This window comes from Caretta caretta, chromosome 1 (genome assembly GCF_965140235.1).
Source record: "Caretta caretta isolate rCarCar2 chromosome 1, rCarCar1.hap1, whole genome shotgun sequence".
In the NCBI taxonomy this organism is placed as follows: domain Eukaryota; kingdom Metazoa; phylum Chordata; order Testudines; family Cheloniidae; genus Caretta; species Caretta caretta.
Genome location: NC_134206.1, coordinates 96,707,701 through 96,718,126, shown reverse-complemented (window position 1 = coordinate 96,718,126; position 10,426 = coordinate 96,707,701). Strand labels below are relative to the sequence as shown.

Below are 10,426 nucleotides of genomic sequence, written 5' to 3'. Positions count from 1 at the left end.
AAATAAACACCAGGAAACTCCCTAATTCAAATTTCCCATGTCCAAGTAAGTAATGAGCAGGAATTCATTTCTAACTAAACAGACACTCCTGTGCGATTTCAGTACCAGGGGCCTGTGGCAGAGACTGAATCCTATACCTGCCCTTCTGCACATGGAAACTTCTCAGATTATGCTGAGAGGAAAGAGGTGAGTGGGGGGTCAGACACAGCTGAAGTGGTGAGGGATTGCAGGAAATTGTCAGGAGATGGCAGTGTTATGAGTACCAGAGAAGCAGGGGTGAATGTGTGTTTGTGTATGAAGGGCAGAAATTAGAGCATAGATATGTAAGGACCCCACCTGGTCCTTCCCAAATGGCCTCACCAAACCTTTAAAGCCAATCCCAGCAGACAGAGGCGACACATGGGGGGTGGGGGGAGTGCTGTGCCTCTGCCTAGGAACCGAGGGACATGACATCGCTTCTGAGGAGCTGAGTGGAGCCAGGTAGGGAGCCTGCCTTAGCCCTGCTGCACCGTCAACTGGACTTTTAACGGCCTGGTCAGCAGTGCTGACTGGAGCCACCAGGGTCCCTTTTTGACCGGGTGTTCCAGTCGAAAACCAGACACCTGGCAACCCTAATGCTCACATGGACTGAACATGCTCAGTTACACTGCTGAAGCTGGCTGCCCTCACTCTGCACCCCTGCCCCACCCCCAACCCCCACTGGCAGGCATAGGTCCTCTCTACGGGCATCACTAGAGAGCAAAAAAAAAATTTCAGTCTTTTGCTCTAGCTACCTCTTACTCCAGCTGCTGCTCTTCCCTACCTGTGTAATATTGGCACATGTCACTGGCACTTTATAAATTCATTCACATTATGGAATAGCACATTATTTTACAGCCTCAACAGCTAAATTCTCAGACCAGAAAGAATTTAGCTCTAGTAAGTTCTCTGATAGGCTTCCTCTATTGGACAATGTCAGCTAGAGAAGGAGTCGGGTATTTCAAATTTCCCTCTAAACTTTGTAGGCTCTTTTCATTTCAACCTATACAGATTCTCCTACATTAATGACTTGAAAAAATGTTACTCTGAGTGTTGAAAAAACTATTTGCTGTAAACAAACTAGTCCTAAAACATTTTTCAAAGCATGGGATATAGAAATTAAGCATCTCACCTGGAAAGATTGAAATGCTCTTTAGTTTTCCAAGCCTCTGGGTATGGGAGGAGGATTAAAACAGGATTTGATATTCCCATACTTCCCTCTTGCTTTCCTCAATAGTACATAAATAACTTGGCTTAGTATTGCATTTGTATCAGGGTTTTGCCATATGTTCTTGAGATCGCCTGTGTTCCCATCATTTATTAAGTCCTGGATGGATCTTGTAGGCTTCAGTGGATAGTATGTTATATTGTTGGAACTACTCACTGCTATGCTTTACCAATGGTATCTTTTATGGTACAATTTACTGTGTTGATTTCTAGAAAAATTAAGCCCTGTTTTAACTATCTGAATAAACATATAGCATATTAAAGGACTTAGCATTTTGAAAGTGGTAGTATAAATCTAACTGTAAAGCACACTGATCATGGAAGATATGTGCAAATCTTGTTATATACTTAGCGTTCTTTGCATACACATGGCCCTATTGTAATTTCTGCTAAATGCAAAACTTGTTCCTAAAATACTGACTTTGAGGATGCAGGAATGTTGTATATGATACATTAAATATATGTTGTTACATGCAATGAGTCATATTTTAAAGTATGTCATCTTTGATTACATAAGTAAAATATCCTAACTCAACATACATCATTCAGTCACACGACGCATTGTAAATGTGGGTTTTTTTTGGCTCTCCAATAGCTCTTTGTGCTCTGACTTACTATTAAATTTTCCTTAATCAATATCTATAGCATTCCAACTTTCACTGAAAGTTCTAATGTGCTGGAGAGTCTGTAGTAAAAAACACAAAGTTGTTGGTAGATTGTTTATTACCTATCTCGTCATCATTTAACGTGACGTACAACTGTCCTCACAAACAGAGCAAAGAGAAACCAATGTTGGAATGAGAGTTGAGCCAAACTAAATTTGTGAACCATTCAGTTGTACTTTCATAGGTTAGATTTAGATTCCATTGCTCTGTAAGGACCTCTTGCTGATTTGTTTTAAATTCCTGGTGTGCTGAATGAGGTTTAAGTGTTGATGCTACAACGTACACAATCATCAGCACCAGCACAGGTCGGTGAGTAACATATTCTAGCTGCTGTGGACTCAAAAAAAGTACTGAACATAAAACTCCAGCAACCAATTGACCTACCTTAGTGGAAACTAAATACCCAGGAGTGGAGAACATTAAGGGCAACATTTCTTCCACTCCTGTGAAAGGATTTCTTTGGATGGAGCACTTTCTTCTCTTTCTTCCTTGCTGTCCAACCACTGGGGCTGAATTCTGGCTGGTGCTGTGCATAAAACTTACCATCAGGAATTAAGGTTGGAATCTGGCTACTCCTAGTCTGGCGCCTCTGAAACATGGTGAAGAGACTATCTGCCCTATGACAGGAACTGTGGATGGTCATTCTGGGGCATGGCCTAAGTGCCGATGGGATGGTCAATGTGCTTTATGTACATATATGCCCCGATCTGGCAGTGATCGATATACCCTAGCCTCTCAGCCAAATTATTCCTATTCTTAGTGTGAGTTAAGCCCAAATTGGGGAGGTTGATACCATCACCCATTTTGGGGGTTTTCTACTGTATGGGGAGCGACTTTAATTGCTGCTGCGTATTTCACAGAAGCCCTGACTTCGTAGGAGACTGCTAGAGGGAAAGCACTGAATCAGGGTGCTCCCTGGCCACTTTCAATTCTCAGCTAAGGCCACCCAGTTCTTGAGCTGTGAACTTGCTCCCCACAGGCTCTTCGGCCATGGGAGGTGGCAGTCGCTTTATAGCACCACCCTTGTTTCCCACCAGCAGCCTTTTTACTCCCACAGGCCCCTGTGAGTTGTCAACTGGCAGAATGCTGAGAATGCTGTCCCATGATGGAATGTGCTACCTCCTGCCACCTGTGCGAGATGGAGTCCAAGGTGTGTGAGCCACAATCTCATGGTGGTGGTGAGATGGGGAGCTACTTTCAAATTAAAATGCCATTTTCCCTCCTGGACGCAGGCCATTCAGCTTACAAGATAGTGCCTTTCCACTGTGCTAGCCTGGTGTACTTTCTAATGGCACAAGCTGAAAAAAATTCCACAAGCATTCATTCCCATTCTGCTTTTCTTCCTAGCAGCCTGCGGCTGGACTGAAGGGCAGTGATAGGAATGGGCTAGATGCAGTCAGGAAAAGGGCTAAAAATGTGCCACACTTGAGAAATTTTTTTAGACGAGACCTTCACTAAGGGCGAGGGAGTAAATCCAGTAAATGTCTGTGCTCATTCAGTCCTTGTCTGTCTGCTGAGAGAACCCACTGTGATGGTGTTTTTTGTGATCTGGCCTCTAGTCTCTCAGGAGTGCAATTAATGCATAAGACTTAAGTTCTGCCCATTATGTAATAAAAAAACCCCTTATGCCAAGCAATCTAATTTCAGTCCCTCTTTGCCTATGTCCTTGGCATCATAGCTACAGCTTTAAAGCTGTCCTTATTGTCGCAGTTACTCATACTAATAGTGAAAGCGTGGCATAATCTGCTGTACATAAAATCACTACATGCCCTCTTGTGGCTTACTTGAAAACCACCTGGAGACATTAAGTTCTCTGCCTCATTTTTCTTTAAAGTAATTTTCCAGTATAGCAGCTGAGGAAGGATTGTAAGGCAGTAGCTCTCAACCTTTTCAGACTACCGTAGCCCTTTCAGGCATTTGATTTGTCTTGTGTATCCCCAAATTACACCTCACTTAAAATCAGACATAAAAATACAAAAGCAGACACAAAAATACAAGCGTCATAGCACACTATTACTGAAAAATTGCTTACTTCCTCATTTTTACCATATAATTATCAAATAAATCAATCGGAATATAAATATTGTATTTACATTTCAGTGTATAGAGCTGTATAAACAAGTCATTGCCTGTATGAATTTTTAGTTTGTACTGATCTCAGGCTACATCAAAAGCATGAGTGTTGTAAAAGTAGGCAGCTATTTAGATGAGTTGATGTACCACCTGGAAGACCTTGGCGTACCCCCAGTTGAGAACGACTGTTGTAAGGAATAACATTGCATTTGGCTCAGGAACAGGGCTGTATTGGATTCAAAAATTTGAACAGACAAAATTTACAAGAAGCTCTTTCAGGAACAAAGCATTATTCATATGCAAATAAGAAAGTGATGCAGTGAGTCTGTAACTATTTTGATTTTCATGCATGGTTGAGAGGGGTTAGCTTGATGGCCAGATCAACCTGTAAAAAGAGAGAAGAACGTTTTATGCCACAAGCTGCAAATATTGGCAAATAGCTATAAGCTTTTTTAGTTAATGATGGCATAATTACCTTGCAGCTCCAAGTGGCTAAATCCTTCTGTAGGAAAGTTGATAATGAAAATGGAAGCTCTTGAAAGAATTTGTGAGAACCTGCCTGGTAAATTAAACCCCGCCCCACTAGTTGGGTAGGAATGGTCAGGGTTCTGTTGGGACCTCCTGGGAAAGCAGCAGCAGCCATGGAGCAACTCCACTTCAGAACTTTCATTATGACACTGACTGGAGAAGTTGCAAAACAATTCTCAACCACCTGCTTTCGTTAACTTCTGCTGAATTTTCTTTGGGGCAGAGGTTTTCCAGCCACTACAGTGATGGAACCAAATGAGGAAGGGGAGAGAGAGACACACAAACACTGGCCATTCTTCTCAGTTGACAGGCGATTGTTTAAATGGAAAAATGTGATTAAAATCCATGTAACTATTTTTGAGTTATGCCAGGCTGAAAAATATCCTTCCTTACTGTGAAAAAAGAGGCCATGCTCTTATTATCCATTTATTTTACTAAGTGACAACAGCACGCTGGCACTTTTCAGAAAGACAGAAAGGCAACAGCCCTGCCCTGAAGAGCTAAGGCCTTGCAATGAGCTTCACACAGGTAGGCTGCTGGGCCTACATGGAACTCATTGCAGAATCAGGGCGACAGAGCTCAATCTTGCGAACAGTTCCTCCTGTGAATACTATTACCAACATGCAGCCGTGCCAACGGGAATTCCCAGGGAACCAGCAAACCTTTACTGGACAGCACACAATCAGAGAAGGAGAATGGTGAAAACAATGGGCTTGAGTGGCGGTATTAATCTGATGAAGCGAGCTGTAGCTCATGAAAGCTTATGCTCAAATAAATTGGTTAGTCTCTAAGGTGCCACAAGTACTCCTTTTCTTTTTGCGAATACAGACTAACACGGCTGCTACTCTGAAACCTGTAGATATTTTTGTTAGTTTCATGACTGTATGTTGTGTGCACATACATCTAATTCAATAGGCTGTGCAAAGACTTCTTGTTTGTCCAATGCTCTCAACAGCGGTAATGCACAAGTAGAATAAATAAAAACCAAGGAAACAAACAATTAACTTATCCTTTCCTTTGAGTTTCCCAGAGCATCCTTCTTTTCCCTGCCAATGTCTTTTAGAACTGGGATTTGCAAACTTGTCATCTGGGGGCCCACAGCTTACAGAGACTGCCCCTGCAATTCTCAAGCACACAGACTAGTTCCCTCTCGCACAGGACTGTGTCATATTGCTGTGGGAGGTACAGCAACTATTCACATGGAAAAGTCAGACGGGGAAAAGATTAAAGCCTTTTTAGCTGCCTTTAATGCAGTACTGGAACAACTGGGAACTAGGAGAGCTGGAACCATCTGATCTGCAAGACCTCTGCACACCACCAGCAAGTATGCCGTGGATAAGGGAGAACAATATAGCTACTGCTGCTGCTCACCACTGCACCTCCAGTCCTCCAGCTGGAGCTGGGTGGGCCAGGCAAGTTCCCACAGAAAAACCATCCTGTGTTCGGAAATGCATTTGTTTGGTCTGACCGCAGCTCCCATCAGATCTGTAGAAAACCAGGTTTATAATTTTTTTTAACAGAAGTCAGTACCTGTCTGAATAATAACATGATAGGTAATAATAACATGTATTGTTATTGAATAATAACATGTATGTGATACATGTTGCTTCATATAAGAAATAGTTATTTCTTTCTTAATAACTATTTCTTATATGAAGCAACATGTATCACATACAGATTGGAGGACAGAGCCTGCCCTGTGTTACAGCCTGCTACATTCTGCAACAGTCCTCTAGCGTAGGGGGTATGTTTTGCGTAGGATAGAGTGTGACTAGTGTTGTACCATGGGTACTGTGCTATATAATTGGTTATGTTTTGGCTATATACAGTGTATGTTTTAAAATAAGAATTAAGGTATTAGAATAAATGAATAGGATAGTGAATACTAGTATTAGCCATTTTCTTTTTATGCCTTGTAAGTAACAGACAGGATTTTGTCGTGTCTATGTTAATTAGATTAGAGGAATTTCAGAGGCCCACGCCCCAGTGTGGGAAAGGACAGTTACAAGATTTAGTAAGGTCTAATTTATGATGCCTTTCTTGTTCAACATAAAACACTGCTATTTGTTACCTTTTGAAGGTCTCTGCAAAGAACTGTTTGTGTGAATGAAGAATGTATGCATCAGGGAAAGATAAGGCGTGAAGGCCATTTTTGAAGCCAGATGGCCAAGGGAGGAGGAGTGAAGAAACTGAAGAGACTTAAAGATACCAGAGAACCATCAATGCACATCCACGGTTGAGGAGTGGCAGACTGAGACCCTGTGGTGAAGGCTGGCATCCTTAAAACACAAGATAATTGATTAAATCAAAACCAGACAGGATGACCCTCTAGGAGGCATTTTGGGCCATCAAAAGATAATACCAATTAAGGAGTAACCAGTCACAGACTGACACAGAAAAATCCATAGACTTCAACGGCAAAAAGGACTATAAGAACAGGGTGCTTTGCCATGGGATTTTGGGTTCATCTTGCCACTACTCCAGGAGCATCGGATCACGACCGACAGAGCCCGGCTCCCCTGTGTGACCAATCTGGCTGGCCACCAGATTGATCCAGACTCTGGACTGGTAACTATAAACATCGACTGGTGGGACTGTGTGCATGGTGTGTGTGTGTGTGTGTGTGTGAGACTGAAAAGCATCTGCTAATTGCTATATTCTCAATAAATGCGGCATGTTGTCTTTTCCCCTATAAAAAGATCTCGTGTGCACTGTTTAAGCATAACACTAGAGTTCATTGCACTCCTGGGATTCCCATTGGCATAACAGCTTATTTGGTCCATTAGCAAATGGCTTAAGTTAGAGCAGCTCTAATTTGTGCGGGGGACTGAAACGACTGCCAGAATTGGAGGTGGGAGCACAGAAAGGTTGCAGAAAACCTACTTTTCAGATGTACATGCACACCAGGTGTGCCAGCCCCTGTGGATTTAGGATTCAGCTCAGAGCTTTAAAAACCACACCATATTTGAAGGTAAAACACCAGTGTGACATTCTGTACCTTGGGGGACCACCCTGTGGTATCCAGTGCAAAGTTTGTCATGTCGGGTGTCTTCGGAAGGCTCATGATGCACTGAGCATTGTTGTTATAATAATGTTATAGGTTGTAATTTCATGTATATAGTTATGAGGCTGAAAATGTGTCTTCATGGCTTAAAGCAAGCCCAGGCAAAACTCTCCAGGAGCAGAGGGGCTGTTCACACCTAATCAGGAAATGTATGGGACAAACCCAGCCCAGCCTCAGGAACAAAGAACACTGGCCTAGGCAGCAACAAAGGATTTGTTGGATTCTCGAGCGAATCACTCCCCTTCCCCGGTCAGTTTGGGACTATGATGAGGTAATGCTCACCTGTCTCTGAAGTGGGGCCGGGAAAGCCAAGAGGGAAGAAAGAACATGATAAAAGGGAGAGACATTTGTCATGTTCGCTCTCTTCTACCTCCATCTACAAATACCACCACCAAGTGACTAAAGAGCTGATCAAAGGGGAGAGCCTGGCTAAAGGGCAACCAGCCAGCCTGTGGTGAGAAGCATCTAAGTTTGTAAGGGCACTGAAAGTGGTAAGATCAGCTTAGAATATATTTTGCTTTTATTTCATTTGACCAAATCTGATTTATTGTGCTTTGATTTATAATCACTTAAAATGTATCTTTGTAGTTAATAAATTTGTTTGTTTATTCTACCTAAAGCAGTGTGTTTGGGTTGAAGTGTGTCAGAGACTCCCCTTGGGATAACAAGCCTGGTACATACCAATTTCTTTGTTAAATTGATGAACTCATATAAGCTTGCAGCAGCCAATGGGCATAACTGGACACTGCAAGACAGAGGTTCCTAGGGTTGTGTCTGGGACCAGAGATATTGACTAGTGTCATTCGGTTGCACAATTCAAGCAGTAGCTGGCCAATAGTGCTCACTCACGTAGCTGGCAGCAGCTTACATTCTAGAGGCTGTGCGTGAACAGCCCGGGAGTGGGGGTTCTCACAGCAAAGCAAGGTAAGGCTGGCTCCCATAGTTGAGGATTGGAGTGACCTAGCAGATCAGGGGTCCAGATAACATCAGGGGAACATCACAACCAGCTTTTCTGGAAACAAGAAAATGTGGGATTTTTTACAGAATGACAACTTAGCCTTTCATTAAGACCAAATACATCTTCTCTGCCCTACGCTGAAATGCAATCTCAGGAAGACAAACCTCACGATTCTGCAAATAAATATTCCATTTTATGGATTTTCCATTTTTAGAACTCATCATTTTTCAAATGCCACATTCCAATTAAAACAATCTGAGCTGGGGCCTATGCAGAGAGATACCATAACTCAAATGTTCAGTTGCACTGTCTCTTATCTGCTGGCAGGGAGGAACTGTCCCCGGGGGGGCTGGACTGTAATAGAAGAGTAGAGAAAGAGAAGTACATTTCTATTAAAACTTGAAAGAAACTTCCTGGAAGAAAAAAAGATGCTTTTTTCCACCCTTGCCCCTTCCTGCCCTATTATAACAGGTCTGCGGATTGACTACAACCTGTTTAGATGTATGGCTCATACTGTTATCCTGGCAGGTGAAACTGACTAGCTTTCAGTCAACACCTTTCTACTGTCTGTCTAGTACTTCACCCGTTGGTGTTTCTCCCTCACCGGCCATCAATCATTTGACAGCAGCCTAGCTCCTATCGATATAATCCATTTCAGTGTAGCAGCATACAAAAATGTTCTCTCTGTTTCTCTTTAATATTACACATTCATTTTACACAGAAGCAAAGTACGGTCAGGTTGTACTGAGCATTGTGAAGGCGCATATTAGGACATAAACAAAATAACTACTCAAAATCCTGACTGACAAATTGCTGTAAACTCACCTGGCAGTCAGGAAACAGCAAGCTGCTTTCCCCCTCCACCCCAGTCAATTCTGCAGAACAGAAATCTGTTCGTTTTTGTTGTGGCTGTCACCCAGATAAGGACACTTTAAATTATTGGGTTCTTCTGGAACAGTTCAGTGCACTGTAACTGTACATCAACCAATTATTATTGTGTGAGGAAACAAATACTTCACAGAAGTCAGAGAAGGAAAAGGCCCATTAGAACTTGAGTACTTCGCCCTCCCAATGCAGAACTGTTTCAACAATACATTTTCTAGTGCTTCCCCAGACTAGTTTGAAAAGTACCCCATGATTATGATTCTACAACTTCCTATGTAGACTACGCTACAGCTTTGTGTGTTTCACTGGCAGAAAATGTTTACTACATGTCAGCCCAAATTTCACCTTTTTCTTTCATGCTCTTAGGCCTAATTAGACCCTACCTTCTCCAGCCCATCACAACATGAAATAATTCCTCTCTATACTATTTACGAGTATCAAATATTTGTAGATTTTCTCCCTCTCAGTGAGTCCTTCACCAAGCTATTCAGAATGTACTCTTTATTTTTTCCTCATAAATCAGTCACTGCAGCCCACAGGTCATTTTTGTTGCGCTTGCCTGAACTCTCTCCAATTTGTCAATATCATTGTGGTAACATCTTGCCCAGAACTGAAAAGCGATATGCCCGGTGCAGCCCACTGCCCTGCTTTCCATATGCAACTCCAAATCCCAACGCACCCTTTTCTGCAGTCACATCATATTGCAAACTCATGATACGTGAATATTTTTCATTTGCCTATGCCATCCTTACTCCATGGCCTTCCAGTTCTTCTGATCCCTAGCAATGGCCCAGGAAAACAGCTAGTTAATGTCCCAATTTCTCCAGAACCAATTAAAAATTCATTTAATTTAGTAGCCTCTATGAGTTCACAAATTCATCTGTACTCATGCTATCCGTTCTAGTGAAAGGAGCTGTATAACTGGAATATAACCATGATTTTACAGTCATTAAAACCATGTTATATCAAGCTATATAGCAGATTTCCTTTTTCACATTTTAAGACACC

The 10,426-nt window shown here is 42.3% G+C and overlaps 1 protein-coding gene across 1 annotated transcript in view; it reads left to right on the top strand.

Annotated features, from left to right (window-relative positions):
- The window catches only part of TGDS (TDP-glucose 4,6-dehydratase), a 1,159,807-nt gene that overhangs the window by 242,827 nt on the left and 906,554 nt on the right, over positions 1-10,426 (top strand). The window lies entirely within an intron of this gene.